This window comes from Haliaeetus albicilla, chromosome 10, assembly GCF_947461875.1.
Source record: "Haliaeetus albicilla chromosome 10, bHalAlb1.1, whole genome shotgun sequence".
Classification (NCBI taxonomy): Eukaryota; Metazoa; Chordata; class Aves; order Accipitriformes; family Accipitridae; genus Haliaeetus; species Haliaeetus albicilla.
The window spans coordinates 28,960,178-28,982,676 of NC_091492.1; the positions used below are offsets into that span (position 1 = coordinate 28,960,178).

The 22,499-nt window shown below is 41.1% G+C and overlaps 1 protein-coding gene across 4 annotated transcripts in view; it reads right to left on the reverse strand.

The window, feature by feature from the left end:
* Positions 1-22,224, reverse strand: part of KIAA1671 (KIAA1671 ortholog) — an 87,703-nt gene extending 65,479 nt beyond the window's left edge. The window contains exons 1-3 of one of the 4 annotated variants that reach the window (XM_069794536.1): positions 21,879-22,224; positions 11,402-11,497; positions 56-191 (exon numbers count right to left, since the gene is read on the reverse strand). The gene's annotated coding sequence lies outside the window, so the exon portion shown is untranslated. Of the gene's footprint in view, positions 1-55; positions 192-11,401; positions 11,498-20,776; positions 20,855-21,110; positions 21,207-21,878 lie in introns of those variants that run through there. The other 3 variants (XM_069794534.1, XM_069794535.1, XM_069794537.1) reach the window with 3 other exon arrangements.
* Positions 22,225-22,499: the final 275 nt, after the last annotated feature.

Here is a 22,499-nt window from a genome sequence, read left to right on the forward strand (position 1 = left end):
ACAACGGAAATAAATGCATAATCTACAAAACTCTAAAAGCTTTGCTACCACTTACCATAATTTGCATTTTCTGCTGCAACCAATCCGTACAACCTGATTCACTTCTCATAGTGAAAACAAGATCTCAGTCACCAAGATGACATTCAGAACAGGAGAAAGCGATCACTTCAGCAACACTGATCAGACCTCTCCTGCAAATAAACAAAGAGCATTCAGATTCAAGTGTGGCACATACCCAGATCTACACAGGTAATACCACATGAGACAAAAATCCTGGGCATTTTAAGGAAAAAAGCTGGCTCCCATTTTGAAGTATAGAGTCACCTGATTTAACTGTATAAAGCAAAAAGAATGTTTATTTTTCAGACAGTTATTAAAGAATCAAGAAGAAATTATCACCTAAAGCCTGAAAGGTGTAACTGAAAGGTGAAGGGTAAATAACTTGGTCTGCACAATAGACAGACCAAATTTGAACATAGCTAAAACCACATTTCAATGAGTACAGTACTGTTTGCAAATTCAAGTGTTGTCAATCACTGGTTAAACAGAGCACTCTGTATTACTGTAATCTCAATTACTGTAATTTACTTTCTATTGTAAATCTCCTGTGACAACAGTATGTGAAGTGCTACCTGAGAAGCTGACCTTCAAACGGCTGATTTTCAATCAAAATATGACTTTTACCATGACAAAGCAGTTTTTCCAGTATCTCACCAACAAAAGCAGGAGATTAGCTTGGGCTTTAATTATATTCTTACTGCAGAGATGAGGGAAAACCAGCAGTAATTAGAATACCAGCAACAAGAAGTAACCTGAATTTTTCCTAATAAAAAGTATATTTAAACTTTGTAGCAGATGCAGGTGGCTATGTAAAGTTAGATGCGCTGCCTTTTTTTTTTTTTTTCCCCCCTTTAAAAGCTGTCATACTCTTAATTTTTAGGAAATTCATACTGTATTTCATAGTCTTTCACTCAGGGGCTCAATTTTGTGCTGCTACCCTCTTGTCTACGTTTGGGCAGTCTTTGGACTCCTCTCTCCTGATCTATTTTGGTGCATATTTACCTTACTAATATGCCTATTTGTAGATTGTGTGCAAAATGGAGCCCCCTGCATATGAATATTAAAAAAACCCAGAATATTGCCTTCCTGAGTCTGCAGTCTGGAAAAATGGTTATTTCACCTTCAGCTTCCCTTGAATAGACTAACACCACACTGGCACCATAAACTGCAGAGATTTATTTTTGTCCCTTGCATTTAGGCCTTCCTCTCTCAGGCAGGCTAATGACCTCTGTTCACCTTGCCTGTATCCTTTCATCTTTCAATCCACTTGAAATTCTGCCTCAACTACTTCCACACTACGCTAGTCCCCTTCGAGTCCATGACCTCTCCTTTCCAAAATGGTCACTAACCCAATCAGCTTATCAGAATCAATCCGTCCCTTCCACAATCTTACAGATCTTAATGAAATCTTCCTCCCTCTCCCACTCCTTATTCTAAGAAACATCATCAAAATCCGATTAAAATACTCTCACATTCCAAGGATGCAAAGGTTTTGTGAAAAGCAGTTACGCTCTAAAAGTAAAATAGCGACACTTGCTGAAATAAGGGCAATGCTAACAGGAAATGCCACAAAGCAAAAAATTAAGCTGTAAAAACAGCATGTCTTGCAGTATTTGAGAATATGTTTGCTCCTATCATTCTGTAGTGCTTTTTCTTTGGAAAAGAAGGAGGGGGTACAGAGCTTCTTAAATGGAATAAAACTTGATCCTCAACGGAACGCAAGGCAGCGAGTATACAATGCAGGACATAATCCTTGCTAACAGCGTACAACTCGTTTCTCCAGCCAACATTCCTAAACCACAATTTACCCATTCTGATGATATTTGTTCCTTAGTTTTATTATACTACACTTCAGCTTTACAGGATCCCATTTTTTTCTACATGATCTAGTGAAGTCAGTGTTCGGGTTTTAAGTTCTTATTGCTCAGATACCCTACAACAGATACGTGCCCCAAAACAGACAAGTTTTCAAAAAAGGAAAACAAAATATTTGAGGGAAAAAATATCACCCAATTTTGAAAATTATAAAGCTCCTAGAATTTAAAAAGCTGTACAATTGATAAAGGCAAATCATGTTATCAATGCCACATATAACATCCACTAGACATTGTGTCTCAGTTTTGAAATACACACCTTGGTTTAGATAAAATGTGCAATAAAATACAATCTAGTCAAGTTGGCAGTGCACAAAATTTTGGGCAATTTTAAAAAATCAGCTGTAAACTAAATCGCACGAGAATTTTAGATGCTATTAATATTACCACTGTAATTGTACTATTACAATTGTAAATCCCTCATCATCAGCTATAATAAGTTCTTCCCTTCCCTGACCTGCCTCAGTTGAGGGACAGCCGGCCAAGTTGCACATGCTGCCATGGCCACACCAGCTGCACTGTCCCGTGCTGCCACAGCATCCTCTACATGTCCCCACTCCATTCAGCAAAGCACCCAAGTCACGTTGTCACCTTTTCTGGGCACTATTTTTCTTTGTGCTCCCTAAGCTTCAGTCATGATCCCCTCGGCTGTTCTGGGGAGCATTCTGCATGCAAAAATGAAATTATAAATGGCACTGAAATATCTTTTTAAATTCTTCCTGCTTTTAATGAAAAGAACGGCACACGAAGGCCTGGCTCTTCGCCTGCTGCTCTTCTTCCTCAGCTTCAAAACAACTGCAACTGTGATTTTTCCTAGGCAAAGCTGAACCACTACAGGGTGTTACAGATGCACATGCAAACACCACTCCAGGCTCAAACTGAGTCTTAAAATCTTAATGTCTTGAGGTATTGTTTGGATTTTTAATTAAACAATCTATCTTTACAAAGATTATTAACATTGCTCATTAGAAATCAAAATGGATTATTCACTTCAGTGTCGTTTTTGCAAAAATCATAAGAGAAAGGCTTTACCCAAAACACACCCTTTATATTTAGCATTTGCCTGCCCTGCCCTGCCTTGCCCACCAGCAGCACACAGAACTATTATTTACATCAGTGGTAATTCCTTTAAGCCTATTAGGACAACAGGAGCAGCAGCCTGCAGATAATTTTTCCACCATGAATCACGTGATTATTGCCAACCTCCTTGCTCATAAATAAGAATGTTTTAAATGACACAAAGCAAAATAATCTATAATCTGTCCCTGAACCTCACAGCAGATAAACAAGTCCATCTGTCTTTTGTAAGGATGGAAAGCATAAGAATTCCACAGAGAAAAATATCTCTGCTATAAAAAAAAAAAAAAAAAAAAAAAACAAAAAAACCCCACACACCAAAAATAGTTTATAAAATTGAAAACAACCAGAAAGCATGGCTCCAACAGTGAATATCCGTTTCTGTTTATACTAAGAATACTCCAGTAGAAAGCTACCAAATAAACACAAGATTTTCCTTCTTTAGACACAACTTTGCCAGCAAATCTGCTACCAGTACAAAAAAATTACTCCTAGTGTGTAAATACAGGAAGCGATTTTTGTAACTACATATATTAGCACCTTCTGAAAACACAGCTTTGCCAATGACTATATATTCATCTGTCCTGCAGGTTTTCATTGCTATAGCAAGCCACAGGTGCTACTGAAAACAAATGCAATGACCATATACGCTGCACAGACACAAAACAATATAAGATTTATTTCATTCCTTCTACAAAGGACTTCCCCACTGTCTTAAGTGTTTCAGTCTTTAAAAAAAAAATTCTTTTTTTTTTTTCTTCCTTTCCTCACTGACTACATATTGGCATCAGTCTACAGCAATTCGTATCAGTTATCCTAAGCAATCATCCTTCTGCTGTTTCCTACAACACTTGGAGAGTTGCTGATTGGATTAAATAAGAATTAACAGAGCAGATCCTATCACTTAAGTGCACGTATGAAGAAAAGAGTAACTTAACCATGTGTGTGAATACTCTCAAGAACATAAGACTTACTACAGCACAACCAAAATAACACAAAGAGAAAGAAAAACCTTTTCTGAAACTTTCATAACTAAGTAGATGCAATTAATTCAGGAAAAAAAAGGCTTTTTCTATTCTTGGATTTAAGCCTGATTCGCATTATTAGTACCGTCATTCACTGAAATGGGATCCATCAGTTGTATTTAAGAGGACATACAGGGTCTCTTAAAGGGAAAGATTAACAAAAATACTGTCCTACTGGCTCTAATTTTTAAAAATATCCCTGGATAAATTTATTCACAAAGTAAGAACAGGTAATACAATGCATTTAAATGATCTTTACCCAGACTCACAGTGAGAAGTTCAGTAGAACAAGGCGCTTGTTCTGCTTCTCAATAATCAAAATGAACAGGTTGAGAACTAAAAATACATATTCCAAATCTCACAAGACAGATATGACCTGCAAAGCTCCATAGATCTTTAATACTAATATTCCAAAGCATTGCAAAATTTAAAATATTCCTTCTCCATTTCCCATGTGCAAGCCTATTTGAAGCCTTTCAGGGTTTTTTTTTTTTAAAAAAGTACAAAGTACTGTTCTTTTGGATGTTATAGTCCAGTACCATCACAAAGAAGAAATACTCCACTCTGACATTTTCTCCCACTGCAGAGAAAGATCAGCGTTTTGTTATATTAAGTGCCCATCCTATAAATAGCAGCATTTACAAGCACTTGTAAATCTCTAATTGCTATTGCCAGTACATTTGCTAACTATCATCACTTGTTAGAGCTTCACTGAGATCTAGACATGCACTAAAGTACAAAGGTATTTTCAACAATCCTTTTGATTATGTGCTGCCACCTCAGTACTAGAGTGAAAACTTTACACCTTATATTTTAAAATCCACGTTACAAAGGTAAGGCAGTTAGAAAGGTAACAAATTATAAAGCACCACAAGCAAGTAGCTTCAGTAATTCAAACTGGCCCCACAGAGGCAATAACATTTATAGCAAACCAAAAATTTGATGTTAAATACACTTGTGTGTCCATATAATGGACAACATAAATCTAAGATTAATTTCTTGATGTAGCAGGACAGTCAAGACAAGCATTCAGGAAAACACATTAACTTATGTTAAAATAGGATCCAACAGCAAAACGCAACTCTCCGTAACTGAGACGGAATGCGTTGCAACATCTGTGGGGCAGGGGGAGTCGTCCTCCAAATCTCCTTGAATTTGTGAGACAAAGATCGGTCTGGAGGGAATGACTTGTGAAAAAAATTATATGTAGTTGTCTACTTCTGCAGCTGTCAGTCCTATAGAGTTTTCATAACAATGTGCGTCACATATAAAAAGTAATTATTAAGGATTAATCTAAAAAAAATCAGTCACCACTAGTGAGCAGTAACACCCCTGGTCCTTGTCTGTCCAGCAATGTGTCTGCACTCTCTTGAGAAACAAAAGGCAGTGGGGTGGAACAGACCAGGAACTAGAGGGGTTTGCCTCCAGTTATTTCTAGAAAACAGTTTCAGAATTTCACCCTTTAAAAAGGTCCAGTTGGATTCTGGATTATCAACCTGCTTGTTCTGTTGCTCTTTCCCCTCAGGCAGCCCAGTTTCCATCATGCAGCGCTGATGGACATAGTGCCCATCACCCTTCCTGCCCAACAAAATGCTCTTCACCAAATGGTTTTAAAGGAAGAATCTATTATTCTTCCCAGCAAAACCAGATCCTTCCGAACATCAACTGCAACCATACTTTCCCCTGCATGGCCATCACATTTATTATGAATTACCCATTTTCAGGGTTTTTAGCACTGAAAAGACCTCAAAAAAATTCTGCACTCTGAGTTTTGGGGGCAATTACCACTGTTCTACAAGCAATTAAGGACAACTATTCTTCTGTCAAGATAAACTTTGTCAAAACCAGACTCTTGTTTAGGGTTTTTCGTCTTCGCACACATTGCCAGTGTGTCCTCTTCAAGAGAAGGATCCATCAAGAGCACACAGACTGAAAGAGCACGCTAGGCATTTCCTCTGACCTGTACAACTACTTCATTACATCTCATTCTTCCATAATTTCATTCTCCACAACCCTCCCATTGACAGTTTCAGAGTAAACTCTTTTTCCTTCCAAGTTTCACAGAGGGTCTAATTTGTTTCAAAAGTCTCGTGAGACCGAGCTAGAACAAACCCTAACCAAAGGAAAAATGCTTTGAAATGTTGGTGAATCATCATTTTTTGGTAGCAGATGCTGTGAATCCTCACCCTCCTGAGTGAGTCATCTTTTATTTCCAGCTAGCATTCAGCATGAGGGATTCCACCCGGCTCATTAGTGGGTGGGTATTTTCAGAAAGTCCAATTCTTTTGGCAGTTGAAAAAGAGAGCAAAAGCAAAATCTTAATTTCTGCCAACGGAGGATGACATTGAGCAGGAACAACACAAATTACTGGATAAGGCTGAAGTCAAGCTAAAAGCATGTTTGTGCAGAAGGTTGGTATTCCCAGCAAGCCTCAGAAAGCGCTATTTTGTTTGCTTACATCATCAAACATTTGCTTTTGCGGTCAGCTTCAACTCCTGTTAATATTCTTTTAGGTTTCATCCTCATAAATGCGTTTCACCCACAAACAAGACCTGCAAATAACTTCCCCCCATTATATGCCGTTTAGCATGAAAAAAAAGACATTCCAGAAACAATTGCATTGCATGCCAGATGAAATATTAATGATCAGGTTTGGCTACGAGCAAGAAAAATTGACTATGGAACTGAAAACAGAAAAAGAAGTCAAACTAAGGCTCTTAGACGAATATGTTCAGTTGTTTCAGGTAGAACTCAATTCTACCGGCAGTTCCCAAAGGTCAGCAAGGTTACATCCCTGACACAACAGTGGGTGGATACTTTAATTGGAAACCAAAATTTCTCCTCAAACATTTTCAGAATCATTATAAAGCTTCCTCCTGGTTAATTTGTAGGAACACCACGGTCATCTTGTTGCAGGAAGCTTAACTTCACTTTTAACTATATTTAAAATAAATTTTTATTAGAATAAGTTTTTCTGCACAGATTCTAAAGGAACAGGGTTAAATCCCCAGCTATTGCTTTTGTATTCTTACACTGTATATCACAAATACAATGAAATTAATCACATACTAGTTTATTTATACCTCCTTTGAGTGTATGGTCTCCATGACCTTGCTTTACAAGAGGTGAAATTTGGTTCATTATTGTTTCAGAAATACATCAAGTAGCTACTGATCCCTCTGACCTCGAGCAGGCGGCACTTTTGACCATCCTTTTCTAGCTGAAGCCCACAGAGGCGAGGCAGGGCTGCATTTTCTCTAGAGGCTCCAGCTTTGAGTGTGAATGCTCTCATTTGGCAGGCACACCATGGATGCAGCTGAAGGAGAGTAAGGAGATGGATGAGCCAGCTGTCTGCAGCACAGACAGAAATACAGGACTGAAAAAAAAAAATAACTTGGCATTCTTCCATTTGATACTCCCCTACAGAATACCATGTTCAGTACCATATTTCAACAGTAAAAGGAGCTGAGAGACCACCCACCCCTGGAAATATTTACTGTAATTGTGCATACTTTTGTCCTCTTGGCAGAAAGGAAAGATAAAGGCCAACTGTCTCTGATCTCAGAGCTGACAGGACACAGGTATCACCACTGGATTTTCTGTTTCGCTCACTGCCTTCAGACTTTATAAACAGCAATGATATTATTGGGACAGCTTCTTTCCAGAACACTGGTGAAAACTACACGGACACTGACATTGAAACTATTTAATTCATGGAGCAAATGCAATGTTAAAATACTACTCAGAAAATCTCTGCAGTGAAACACCTTGCAAAGCTTGCCAGCCAGCAGGGAAACAAGCAAATCTAATGAGAACTGGAAAGGTGCAACACTCCCATTACTCATGAGAGACGGGTCTGCTTCTGACCTGAAGTGGCATGCAAGTCAAAGTATCAAGTCAAACAGATCTGTGGGCTTTGGTTTATTAAAAAAAAATCCACCTACTGGTTACAAAAATAGGCAAGTGCCTTCACAGAACTACTGCTTGGAAGCAAAGGCTATGAAGCCTTCAGAAATAAACCTGACACATCACCCTCTGCACCCAGGAAGAAATCAGAGGGAACAGATCATTTCATAGAAACTGAGCTTCTGAAGGTCACTATATTACAGAAATAGCGTGATGTGAGAAGACATTTCCTGCTTGCCTTTATGCATGGCAGGTGCTTTTGTGTCAGAAGGGACTGTAAGAAAGGACAAAGCCCATAATCCTCTGATCTTCCTCTTCAAATTCTAACAGGATTTCCAGCACTGGAAAACGCATTTGTAGCCTGGCCCAGTAAACCACCTTCAGAAGGTATAGCCAGCTCTCATTGTTCTGTGATTGACTTGGAATCACCAGTACTAATTTATAAATGCTGTGTCTTTTATATGTTCATCTGATTGCTGAAAAAGGGATTAAGGTATTGCCATATGGAGAAAAGAACAAAGGAGTTTCATCAAGACCCTAAGAAAACCTGAGGCTACTGGCCTTAGAGCACTACCTTCAACATGCTAGGAGATCACTTCAACAGTTTAATCATCTGAAGAAAACCTGAACCCATAAAATGGAGGACAAAGGAAACAGTGATGTGATAGAAGACCAAAAAGAATCATGACACAGTAAACATTAAATATCTGTGTGTGTATATATATGTGTGCATCTTCTCCAAGACAGAACACCTGGGCAAAGCTAAACTGCAGAGTTTCCATAAGGAAGACAGCTTTCCTCCTGTTTTAATCCTCAGGATTTGTTCTCACCATGAAGGTTCAAAGCCAGCTGTCTCAGGCCACTATACAACCACTGCCAACAATTATTAAACAGCGACTTCGAACTGACCCTGGGAAAATGTCTTTGGGGAAAATGCAGTTTGCTCATAGGGCGGAGCAGAGCCAGACCTGCCAGGCAACGGGGAGAACATCATCCCTCTATGCAATGAAGCAAAGGTGCAGAGACCCACGTACAGGCCAGTACCTGCTCAGTGCCGCAAGAAGGTGAAGAGCTGTGTAACCACCGCAGCCCCAGTTCTGCACACATACAAGGGCGGGGGTATGACTAACATCTGTATTTGAGATGTAAGCATTAAAATTCCTTTGCTTCTGCAAAAAGAAAGAGGATTTACACTGTATTAGTTTTATACCTGTACTTGTCTTGAAGGACAGATTCTGAAGCTGCACAATCGCTAGCTAAAAGACTCATTCACGAATAGCACATGCCACCTACAGACAAAATACTTAGAGCAAAGATGCTCTAATAGATTATGCTGTTTCTAAGCTTTCACCTAGCTAAAAAGAAATTTGTCATTGCCTAATCTTGTTACAAATGTTTATGTTCTGCTCCAGCTCTTACAGCTATACCATTTGATGTCTTCACTGGCTGATTTTCCACTTGCTTCTTTAAAAAAGTCATACACTAAGAAGCTCTGTGTTCAACAGCTTCGGATTTTGCTCCTAACTACACATTTTCTTTCAATACAGACAGCCAATACTGTCTAGCAGCAATTTCTCCATTCAGTCCACCATTCTACCTTTCAAATATTTGTGTTAGTCATAACAGAAGCATGTAGTCTAGCTTGGTCAACAAGCAACCATACTCAAGCCCAAAATACTTGTCCCAAGCACTACCCTAGAAATGAACTGCAGCATAATGGGAGAAAGACACTCTGAACTGGCCCTGCTCTAAACAGGAGGTTGGACCAGATGATTCCCAGGAACGGATTATTCTGTTCCATGAACAAATGAACAACTTCTAAGCCTGCTCCTCTAAGTTGTAGCCACCTCTGTCTTAAAGAACAAGCTTGCCACAAAGCTGCACCATGGCAGCACCTATCTGAAGTGGACAATAATGACATCTCACTGTTACCATTGGAAAAGACAAACACTATGACAACAGGCTGACAGAATTAGCATTAATAAACAACACAAGTTCTTGCTTCCCCCCATTCGCATGCCAAGGCAGGCAGGTGGTCCCACAGAGCAGCTTTCAAAGGTACTGCCAGCAGTGACACCAAGTGCTGACACCACAACAACGCCTTGCACCAAGCTTTGCTTCTCCAAGATTCAGCTCAGAATTACCACAGGATGCAACTAAGCATGCTGGGTACAAACATTAAAAAAAAGCCCTAGGCACTATCTAGCAAATTTTGACTAACAACATTCTCAACAGCTGACAATAACAACGGTGGCAGCGCATATAACACTGAATTGCCTAGAAAGGGGGAAGCACCTCTGTCCTGAGCGCTGGGGTCTGCAGGCACAGGGCTGACTGGCACTGCCAAGACAAACCCCAGCTTCGCTGACAAGCTTCCTTTTGTGCACCAGCAGGAGCAGATCCCAACACAACTCTCTCGGACGTGTGAATACAGAGGAGTTTTTATGACTGACCCTTTTTTATGCGTGGTCCCCATAACCCAGAAATACTTAAGGCAAAATGGAGGGAATAGTAGAATTGAAATTGGATTTGAGTTTACATGTCATTGGCATCAACTCTGGGGGAAATTTTCCAGTGCACTCAACAACAGCCTGCCCACGTTGAAAATCCAATTTCACCACCAGTTCTAGTGGGCCAACACCACACAGGATGGAAAATACTGGTCTCAGCTGTTTTACCCAGCACATTTTTTATGATGCAGGGTAGGTTATCTGATAAAATCCTCCTTTGCCCAAGCTCTTGCTCCTATAGCAGCAATTCAAATGCTTTACATAAAAGATGACCCAATTTTGAACAAGCGAATTATTAACAAACTTAAACTGGATTAATTTTACTCTAGTTATGCCTTTCAGGATACAGATGGAGCCATTAAAACTCACGCAAATTCAAATGGACGTGACCATCAGATTTACAATTTCACATGTCCTATAAATATTGAAAAAATTACTAAGCTAGCAAGAGATGGGTGGATCTATTTTGAGTCAAACAAAATATTGTTATAAAAGCAAAATACTTGGTGGCATTTATCATTCTATGAGCCGAAATCCCTTATGTCATTCCCTGCTCTGAAAAACAATTACGCACTTTGAAATTAATCTTTTTGCCTCTCAGGTTGTTAACAATTTTCAGACAGCTCTTTGATCTCTTCCTTGTGTACTCAACACAGCATTCATTTGGGCAGGATACGTTACTGCAGCAGGGTGCTGACTCCTGTCAGGCGTCAATAATCTGCCCCAAGCTGCATACCCATAAAAAAGCTGCTATGTCAAGAATGTTTCATGTGCCAGAGGAGCTCCTGCTGCTACCTTGATGATAAGGCTCACATTTTTCCTTCAGTGGTCACATCTAGCTTTTCACATATGCAGGAAATAGTCTAAGGTTTCCCCCCCCCCCCCCCAATGCAACTACCCATTTCAGAGACACTGGCTGTTTTTGCTAATTTGTATGTAAGCTTGTTACCTGCTAGCAGGTTATTGTTATCAGCAATCCACAAAAGTGTTTCCTCTTGCTTCAAAGTGATACAAATCGAACAGAGCATCAGAGGTTTGTGTATGGCTGTGACGAATCAAAGCAGTGACACTATATTTCTTCCCATTTCTGAACAAAAGCACGTTTAAGCCAAGAACTCTGACAGCACAAAGCCTGCACATGCACATTAGCCATCGTTTACTACCTTGTTCTTCAGAAACATGATGTTATTCTGCAAAATCAAGGCCTATAATGCATTATTGGTCTACACACTATCTAGAAGTTTTATGACTACAAAGCAATCCCCTCCATCGCCCTATATGCTTGAGAAAGCACAGAAAGGGAAAAATTGCCTATTAATTGAAGGGCAACAGTTCAGACACTTAAAATGTTAATATTTTTCTTGAGGGGGGTGGAAGAAGAAAAAGAAAATAATAGCAGAAACATGAAAAAACCAGCACTGAAATCCAAACTGTGGAAGCACTGAGAACCTGGAAGTGCCTAGCTGTGAACAAACACTCGTGTGGAACACACCCCCACGTCCGGCACACCACGCTAGCAGGGGCATGGAGGGGAGGCGAAGGAAAGCGTTAAGTGGCTGCTTAAACAGCATTCACAAGCTTTAGCATAGAAATGAATTTTTAACCACAAGTGAACAGTGTTTTTTTAAACTTTCTGGTAAGTTTTAAGCACAGAAGCCACAAACACTTTAACACATCAAAATGAAGATAAAAGAGTAACATAAAAACACTTTAATAAAAAATGCAGACACTGTCAAAGAATACATGGAGCAACAGAGAGATCACCTACATTTTAAGGCAGGGTAAGAACGAATAGCTGACATAGGCATATTTTGGAGCCCAGGAATCACACTGATCAATGTGAGTTCCCCTCCCCAGAAGTCTTCAGGTTCAAGAGCCAAGGTGATAAAAATCAGGGTGAACAAAAAACAGATACACAGGATGGGAGAAGAGATCTACCTGACCAAAACTGCACACTCTCCAGATGTAATCGAGAGCGGAGCCATTGAATCTGGCCAACAGTACATTCTCTAGTTACTCTTTGAAGACCAGTTCAGGTATTGACTCTCTGATTCATTAGCAGTTACTACCCCTGGTCTCAAGCACATCAGACAGCTCCACAACCAGAGCCCATCAAGCACTGCCAGTGGCCATCACACTCAGAGCAATGCCAGGGACTCGGACTGACCCCCCAGGCCAGAGCAGCTGAGCAGGAAGCTGCCACACCGCCAAGTGTCCAAATGGCTTCCTTTGCCTTCCAACATGTGCTGTTAGCAGTTTTAAAGCTCTCCAGATGCTAACCTGCCATCTGCTTCATTACCTCCTTCTCCACACTCCTGAAAACGTTCTCAAAGTGCTGGGTTTAGGTGCCCCTCCCATATTCACAGGCTTTTTCCACGCTCCCATCAGCAACTGACTCCTGGTGGAACCAGTGTAATTAACAGGATGCCAAGATGCAGATCTCCAGAACAGAGCTGGCTCACAGTATTTGAAGGAGCCAACATAAGCAGAAAATGGAGCAGGCCATAGTTTATTAAGGTTTTAAAGCAGTAAGAAAAATCCAGACTACAGCAGCCCTGAGCAGGAGGTAGGCAGGAAAGCAGAAGTCACCCCGCCCCGAGAACTTGTGGGAAGGCTCCAACTGTCCCGAGCTATAACGATGCTTTTAATTCATCAGCAGCAATACCAGCGAGTTCAACTTTGCAGTGTTTTTAGAAAGGGTGTAACAGACATAAGAGCACAATCACTTCTAGAACCAAGCTGAAACAGCAAAGATGGCAAGATCTTTAACCTCAAAGTAACAATTTTCAGCACCTATAAAAGACAGCACTTTGAAAGTGTACTAATCTGGGATTAAACCTGTTACATTTAAAAAACAAAAAAGGAACTCAATGGACCTGAGCGGAGACTTTGAGACAATTTGAAAAACATACTAACCTGCTCCTTACAGAACCAAGCTTGTGCAAAAACCATCTCAGTTAACCATAAATCTACAGTACAAAAAAAAACTGGATTCAAAATTAGCTACTTTTTACATTGTGTGCAACAGTCCAATATCAACAAACATGAAACTGTGTAATCATTACTTTACACGTCTGTCACATACGCTTTAACGTATCACAAATAATCTCTAAAGATACTACACATACTGGTTAGGAAACAATACTAATATAACATTCCTAGTATTCAAGACCAAATATGAGAGAAAAGCCTTAGTATTGTTTGTAAGAGGTGTCAGTAATGGGGCCTAAGTTACACATCTGCTTTGGTACACACTCTCATTTCATTTTTGCACACACATAAACAATTAATTCAATCATTACAGCTGCTAGTCCCTAGCCTAGCCTTTTATCCCAATATAAAAGTGCCTTCAGGAGAGGAAAATATGTATTTCATCTTAAACAAGGCTTCAACCTTTCTATCGTGGTATCATCTCCTTAGATTTCATTTTCATGCATAAGCACCAACATGACAGTGACACTATTTAAGCAAGTACTTCGGGCAAAGAACTCAATTCAAACTAAGATCTGCAGACACGTTTCTTGCATGTGATTACAATACAGCATACAAGAAAGCTTCTCCCTATCCAAAACTAACCCTCTGTACTCCAAGCGCAGAGCAAAGGCTCTGATGGAATCTGCAAGCACTGCAGAAGCAAAAGGAAGCGCAATTCCAATATGTTTAACAACTGAATTAACATAATGCTCACCATGCAGAAATCAGTTTCCCTGACCTTCTTGAAATGCTGATCTGTAACTATTGATGAGTCTTTCCCACGTGTACTGTGATTCAACTATATTAAGGAAGAAGTCAAGAAAACATCCATTGCCCTGTCAAGTTTAGTGAGAATAGGTCAGACATGCGGAAACCTCTCCTGCAGCCTCACACAACCACGTAGCAAAAGTGAGCATCTCTTTCCTAGTACATAAAATTGTACTTAGGAGAGTAACAAAAAATCTGAAGTTGTACTAGGAACACTACTGTAATCAAATCAATTCATTTAATCTCTCCTTTGCAAGCAGTAACCAGAGAGCTGCAGTGATTTTTTTTTTAATATTCATTTTGTGAAGAATGTAAACTGAACATTATGATGACTAGTAAGAATTACAAGAGACATAAATTCAAACATGGTTTAGAAATACTTAATATTATTTGCATAAATCAAGTTACCTATTTTCTTGGACATAACTGTTATTGCAGGCTCAAACACGCAAAAAGAAAAACCCTGTATCATTTGTACATGCGTACTGCAAGAATAGGATGATATTTAGGTAAGTCTGCAGCCATCATGTTGCTTAAAACATTCTAAGGGCAGATTATACTAATATCTGACATTTAGTAGTGTCAATACAGTCAGAGCACTGTTTGACAACAAATAATAAAAATGACATTTCTTGTAAGGTCTCTAAGTAAAGGAACGAGCCAGCTGAGCTGCACAACTTTAGCATAAATACCCATTTTAGAAAGGCATCTGTGCTCATTTTGTTCAATGAAGAATTCTGAGTGTTCTCATGAAATATCAAACACAATTATGGTGGCCAAAAATTCCAACCCTGTTTAAAATGTATCATGGCTTTGCTGGGCCAAATGCTTTCGTTACGGATGAGACAGCTTTGTCCATTGAAAGCCTTGTATGGTTGAACATACTTGCAGCAGATAAACATCCCTCTTAAATTTTGGCACAACTCGCTCCCTAGCAAGAGTTACCGATACTATGGCTGAATTGAAAAAGCAGCCAGACTTAATCCAAGCTGAAGTCTGAGCTCATTAAAGGAGCATAATAAAGACAAATTTAAATTCCATTCCTATTTATGTCTTTCAAATTCTCATCAACGCTGTAAAATAAAGATCTTAGTTTTACAACAGTAGGAACAACAAGTTTTAGAACTTGACATTTGTTACTATTACCTGTTCAAAGGCACAGAAAGCATGTATTTAACCAATACTAAGACCAGAAAAAAGTCACTATGAAAATATAAACAGAAGGGGCTGATGTGTATGGCAACAACACTGTTTGCATCAGCAAAAGCACACACAAACACTCATATTTTCATGCATTTCACTAAAATACTGGCAGCTTTTGGCCCTTAGAAACTACAAAGGGTAAAATTGTTTTTAACTACTAGAATTAAAGAAAAGCTAACAAAATAAAGCATTAACATCTTCACTTCTTCACCTCTTCTCCAATGTGCCAAACCTATGTATTTTAGATGTAAACAACAAAATGCATCTAATGTCTTTTTTCTCCTATTTTTGCCATCCATCTTATTTGCATCCAAGCGCTGCTTCTGCAGCAAAGTTAAAGTTGTCTGTTCCTGGGCTGGCCTAGCTCAAAGAGCACACGCGTTTCCCAGCGATGCCAGAGCTCTGCAGACTTCACTGCCGAACTGTAACTGGGTCAAGCCTGTAGCTGGAGTTAAGAGGCCACTCGGCTCATGGCAATTCTCTCCCCAGCCCCCAACCAAATTAAAGGGGTATTTTGACCTGGAAAAAAAGACTTAAAACTCCTACCACCCCACATTAAAGCTTGTGCTAATTCTGTAAAATAAGACAAATAAAAATTACACCAAAGCTAGAGCCGTGCGTATGCTGCATACATACACTCTTTGAAGAAACTGCTGGAACGCACAGGCATGCTTTTTCCCTCCAAGTGAAAACTGTGTAGATAACAATTCAATTGCTGAAGGTTTGGTTATCTTTTTCTACTTGTTACAGCAGGCTAATGACCATCCTGACTCATAATTACTACAATAGTAAGAAGCTTTCAGTTCTCACACTGCTGCAAGACCAACACTTGTCTTCTTTCAGGCATGCAACAGCTTTATTATAGCCCAAACCTGAAAGTTTTGGCACTTAATTCTGATAAGAACTTTTAATGAACGGCTTTAAAGGAGCCTAGATTTCCCCCCAAATGAGTAAGTGCATGTTCATGGGACATGACTCAAAACAAAACCAAGCAATGTTTCAGATAATAACCCTCTGTAGTCCTAGACTGCTCAAATTGCATCACCATAATCACACCAGCCTAAGAAAAAATTCATTTCCTCTCCTCAAGCGTGTTTTGTAGAGATGAAGAGTATAAAAAGAAAATTCATCTCCCATTGTTTCAACGTAATCGTAAGGTATTCAGGAACTGTGAAAATATGTATTAACAATCTCTTATTTATACAGATGCATTGAAAAATAACCCCAAACAGTTTGGACAGTTGTTTGAAGGCTTTTTTGCCTGCAGAAGTTCCAGCATTACATATTTCCAGAACAAAGCAAAGACAGTGAGAAGCAAGAAAATAAGCCACCTTGATCTGAGAAAAGAATCTAAAGACTAAATTGTTTATGGAAGTCTACTTAAAAGTCTAGATTATTTAAGCCTAGGCCTGAGGAAAATCATTATCCAGTAGACCTACATATCCCTTTCTGATCAGATGTTCAGGTCATACTAGCATAAATTGATATCCAGCCATGAGAAAAGAGAAACATTACTATTTTTTTTTAATCAATAGCTGCAAAAAGATAGAATAGTGATCATACTAAATTTAGCATGTTATGCCAAAACTCAATACCCAGGTTTTCTTAAGAATTTTTTTTTCCTGCCACTTAACAGAACCTAAGATATGGAAAGTCCACTGTGCATGAAACCACCCACAGAAGGCCACTCAAAGCAAACAGTGATTGACTTGCTATGTTTTTCATTTGTTACTACTTTTTTTTTTTTAAAGTATTACTAGAACACAGTTTCAAGAGAAAGGACTAAGAGTTCAGAAAGAAGTTTACGTATGCCCTTCAAACTTACTGAAAGTCAATCAAGGAAAGAAAGCAACTTTTTTCACCTCTTTCAATCCAGCAAGTAGAGTACCTCCTCAGAATCAGATCCTTACAGTCACGTCTCACTGGAAGCATGTGTATGGGCAACCCAAGAGCAAATCACTGTACTTTTTTAGCAAAAGTCTGTACGTTCAGCTGCAGAGGGCAGGTGCATCTAGAATTTATCAAGCATGATGCCTTTCAGTTAAACTGTTAAATCTATCAGGTCTGTGGTCGTTCAGAAGGTTGCGATTAGGATTCAAGAGTAGTTTGCTGCAGAGGGAATTCCACAGCTCTCCTGACGCTATTATTCCAGTCTCTGGCTACAAACGCAAGACAAGCACGCGGTGGTTTACGCTGCAAAGGCTACTACTGCAACCAGGGAGTCTTCATTTAAATAGAATTCTGAGGCAAAAGCAAAAAGTTTGTGGCTTTTTCCATATGTTGTCTTTGGGCGCCTTCTACATACAAAACAAAAAACACACCTAAAACATTGCAACATTCTCAGGTTCTACTCACCCTCCTGCATCAAACACAAAGAAGTGATACAGATTGTGCTCACAGCATCACTGCAAGCTTCATGCCTGGGCTTGCAGGATTAAGTAGTTTACTTCAGTCTCACTTTTACAAACAGCCCACTGAATACAGTATGATCTCCTATTCCATCAAAGTCTCTTTAAAGTACTGAATAGACATAGTACTTTCCTCCCAAAAGCTGTCTGCTACTTAAGAATCAAGCAAGGAGCCCCAAAAGGCTGCGCCTGCCTTAAGAAATAAATTAATAACATAAATTAGCAGAAAAGCTAAGACATTAACTACCTCCCTACAACGAACAGCATCATGTAAATTCACCAATCTGTGAAAGAAAGACTTCCAACTAGCATTATTTGTATCCTCATGCAGAAAAACATCCTGCAAGAAGAAATAGGTTGAAAATAAGAACAGTGACATTACATGTAAGTGGATGCAGAACATTCAAAACTTGGATTTAGACATGCATGCACACACACATCCCTTTTACTAGTCAAATTTTTAAATTACTACACAGCACCCAACTCAGCATGACAAACTCATTTGCCAAAGGAAACTTCCCCTGGCTAGTGAGCAGTGCCAAGTTATCAATTCCTGTGGAATATCAATTCAAGAAAACATACCAAGTCTTAGAGAAAATTCTTGATATATGAGCAGCCAAAGGTGTGAGAGAGAGTTTTCTGCAGCCACAACTGTACCATATCCCTAACTGACATGCTTAGAGTAATCCTCTGAAGTATGATCCCAAGTCCTGTGTCCCTGATCTGCAGAGTATTCCCCACAAGCACCGCTATACTGAAATTTTCCAGACTACAGGAAGTTTTCTCACCACTGTTTAAAAACTCAAGGGCAGGACAAAAATCACCAGGAGTTCTATCATCTTGATTCTGAGGATACTTGGAAAACCTACCAGAAGAGAGAAAGCTCCATGACCAAAGATCAAACAAAGACTAATCCCGAGGAAAAGACTAGGCAGCAAATGCAGCGACACATTCTTCACCAGGGAGAGCAAGCTCATTTTTTACTTTACAGTAACCAAGCATGTGTGAAAGAGAAGGGAGGTGACAGGACTGGTTTCAAAATTATCTAGTAGCCAGAGAAACAGAAGCACTGAATGGAGCAGAGTCCAGGACAACACCCAAGCAAAATCACAGAGCCATGCAAAGAATCCCAGGAGGTGGAATACCCGAGCTCTCCATCTACCTCCCACCTGGGACCTGCTGATCAGACCTTCCTTCTTTCACATGTGGTCTAAATTTTACCTCCAGTCCATGGAGCAGTAAGGGCTGCCAAACTTTTCAAACATAGGTCTTAGAGTCTCAAATTCTTTCTTTCAATAAAATCTATTTCCAAGTCATAACTGGTTTGGTTTGTTTGGGTTTTTTTTTCCTTTGGGAGAAATGAGGTATCCAGGAAGCATATTACTACTGTCAGAGGAGCCTGCAGTCACAAAAGAGGCTCAATTAGCATCCAAGATGACAGTGCTACACATGTTTGGAAACAGTATTAAAAAAAAAAAAAAAACAACCACCAAACAACACAATCATCACTACACATAGCTCTCTGTAAGGCAATCATGAGAGGTAATAAATTGTTGAATCATCAGACATTAAAATTTTCCTAATACATTGGTATCTAGTCAGTTACGAGCCCAGGTGAGGATAGGTGGGTACTCTGCCCTTTCTCCTCTAGCCATAAGATAGGCAGCGTCTAGAACTGCAGCATGAGCACAAACCTTGGATTGGTGACGTTCACCTCATTTGCTACCATATATAAAATGAGATAGTAAAAAATGACAAACACGAGTATTTGAATTAGAAAACAGTCCTTGATTTTTACATCTTTTAGGGAATTTCCATACTGTGACACTCTAGAGTCACTTTGTTCTGTCTTACATTTATTGGAAAAGAAACATTTAGCTTAGAATTAGTTCAGAGCATCATCTGAAAGAGAACAGTCTAAAGTTTATCAGTGTATTTTCAACAAACTATACACCTATCAAAAGTGAATTACAGGCTATGTCTTCTATTTACATAGGATTCCTACCTCTCTAATTATTCTAAAGTAGAAAGGCTTTATAGATTTACTTACTAATAAATATCCTTGACAACTTTTACATAAAAAGGCATAGCATACAATGAAGAAAATCCTACCAAAAAAAAAAGGCAAAAAAAAGTTTATAAATTCTTGAAAAATTTTTTTGAAAAAGTTTTTACCTGATTAAGCTGCCAGGCAACTTTATTAGCATTTCTGCCATACATTGGCTGTTTCCCTACCACACTCTAAAAATGGCACAGGAAAACAAAGAAAAATAATTTTTTCATGTGGTCGTTAAAAAGATGCAAAGTCTTCTAATTTATGCAAGGGAGACAAGGAAAAAGAAAATACCAACAACCTTCAATTCTGGCAAAAAGTACCTCTGAAGCAGCTAAACAACTTCACAGTTACCCTGGAAACATAGTTTACCTCTTCAGCCTACCATGAAAATTGCTTGCAATTACCACAATGGAATAAAGCACCGGTTTTGATAAAATATCAATTGCTATATGCTGCAATTCCTTTAATGCAGTGCCAGTATTTTATCATGCAATACTTTATCTTGAATAGAATTATATTACTAAACTCTGAAGAATCAACTCTGTAGGTATAATAAAAGGTTACGATATCTCATAATAGTATAGAAGAGCTCTGCCATCTGTCAAGTGTGGTTTCCCTTAATCCCATTCCTTACACACAAATCAAAATCACATGGATTATGCCACAGAAATAGAAGTCAAGTCACTACCTGAATCCACAAGATTAATCTCCTACCTTCAGACCAGAAAAAGGCAAGAACAGTAACAATGCCGCAAACAGACTCAAGAAGGCAAAGCTTTTTAGATGACTCGATGCAACAGCACACAGGAAATAAAGGGGTTTCGCAGATTAGCTTCACCTCTTCAGAATCCCGATTTTGCTCCCTCCCAGATCTAAGCACAGAACTCCATGCAAATTCAGGGAAACGGGAACTGACCTCCATGTGATCTTTTGGATCAGCTATTTCCACCCATAAGCAGAACTCCACATCCCTCCATCCACACCTAAATCGCTTACATTTGGAGTTAGGAAGAAAAATGGACAAATCGGTTGCATAACACAAGAAAGCAATACAAAACTGCCCCCCCAAACGTCAGACATGCTTCCAAAATAAAAACATCTACACATGCACAGGCTGTTATGCCAACAAGCAAAGGTATGTGCATCCGCAATTAAAAAGATCCAGCATAATGACCTTAAGGTGGCACTTAAAACTAACTCTAGTGAGCAGATACACTTCCTAAAGTCCAAGGCATAAAAAAGTCACATACCACACTTCTGAAATGCCCGTGTCCCTTCTTCAGACTGCTGTTAACCCAAGCATTAGTCGGCATGGCTGTAAACTCTTCGGGGGGGGGGGGGGGGGGGGGGAGCATCTTTATTTGTACATGTAAGAATGCCAAGCACATTATCATCACTAATCCAGAGGGGAACAGATAATTGCAGTGCTTACAAAAGTCATCTTGGATTACAAAATAAGGCTCTAATCTGCAGTGCTCGCCAGCAGAACATTATACCCACGAGCCATCCAAATCACCAGGAAAAACTACCTATAACCGCACACAGACACTCAATTAATAGCACGAAGGGCTTTTTTTTTTTTTCCTTTTCTAACTCGGAGCACACACACACATGAGGACCCAACTTCTCCCCTCGCCCTTGGCTCTGACGCAGTGAAAAACAAGCAGCGAGGCGATCCCGACACCACCGTGCCGGACCCCCACGGACACCGAGCCCTGGGCGAGTTTGTCCCTAGGATCCCCGGGTAACCGTACCCTCCCTCCCCGGTGCCGGGGACCCCGGAGCAGCACGGCAGAGCCGCCCCGGGCTCCCCCCCTCGCCGCCGCCTTCCCCCCGGCCGGCTCTGAGGGCGAAGCCGGGAGGAAGGCGGCGGCGGGGGGGGGGGAACCCGGGGCGGCGGTCCCCTCAGGATGAGTGAACCGGACCCGCCCGGTGCCTCACCGGGCTGGGCCGCCTTTGTCCCGCCGCCACCAGCGCGGTTCCGCGCCCCTCACCGGGGGCCCACCACCGGCACTTACCCTGACTAGGTACCGGCTCGTCCCTCAGGGGAGCCGAGGCGGGACGGGAGCTGGTTCGGCCGGGCTGAAACTTAGTTAGCAACTTCTCCGTTGCGGCGGAACCCAGCGGCCTGCCCAGCTGAGGTAAACGGCAGCCGGGTACGGCCGGACACCCCCACCCGGGGGCGGGGCGGGACGGGGCGGAGCGGGGGCCGCCCCCCCCCCGCGATCCCCGGGGGCGAGGGGCTGCCGGGGGCAACGGAAAGGCCGCGGGAGGGAGAGGTAGGGAGGGTCGCGCCGGGGTGCCCCGCCCCGGTCCCGCCGCGTCCCGGGCTGCGGTCGCCGCCGGCTCCGTCGCGCCGCGGGGCGGGCCCGGCCCTTCGCCCCGGCGCCAGGAGCCGCCGGCCGCGGCGCGCGCGCAGCCCGGCCCGGCCCGGCCCCGCGGGAAGCGCCTCTGTTGCCATGGCGACCGCGCGGCTCCGCCGGGGTGGGCGGGGCCTCGCGCGCGCAGCCCGGCGGCCCTTCACGGGTGGCTCCGCCCCCTCCACCTGCTCCCCCGTGGCCCCGGGCGCGGCGCTGGAGGGGTGGAGGACGCGGGTTCGCGTCCTGGCCCTGGCCCTGGCCCTGGCCCGCGGCGCCAAT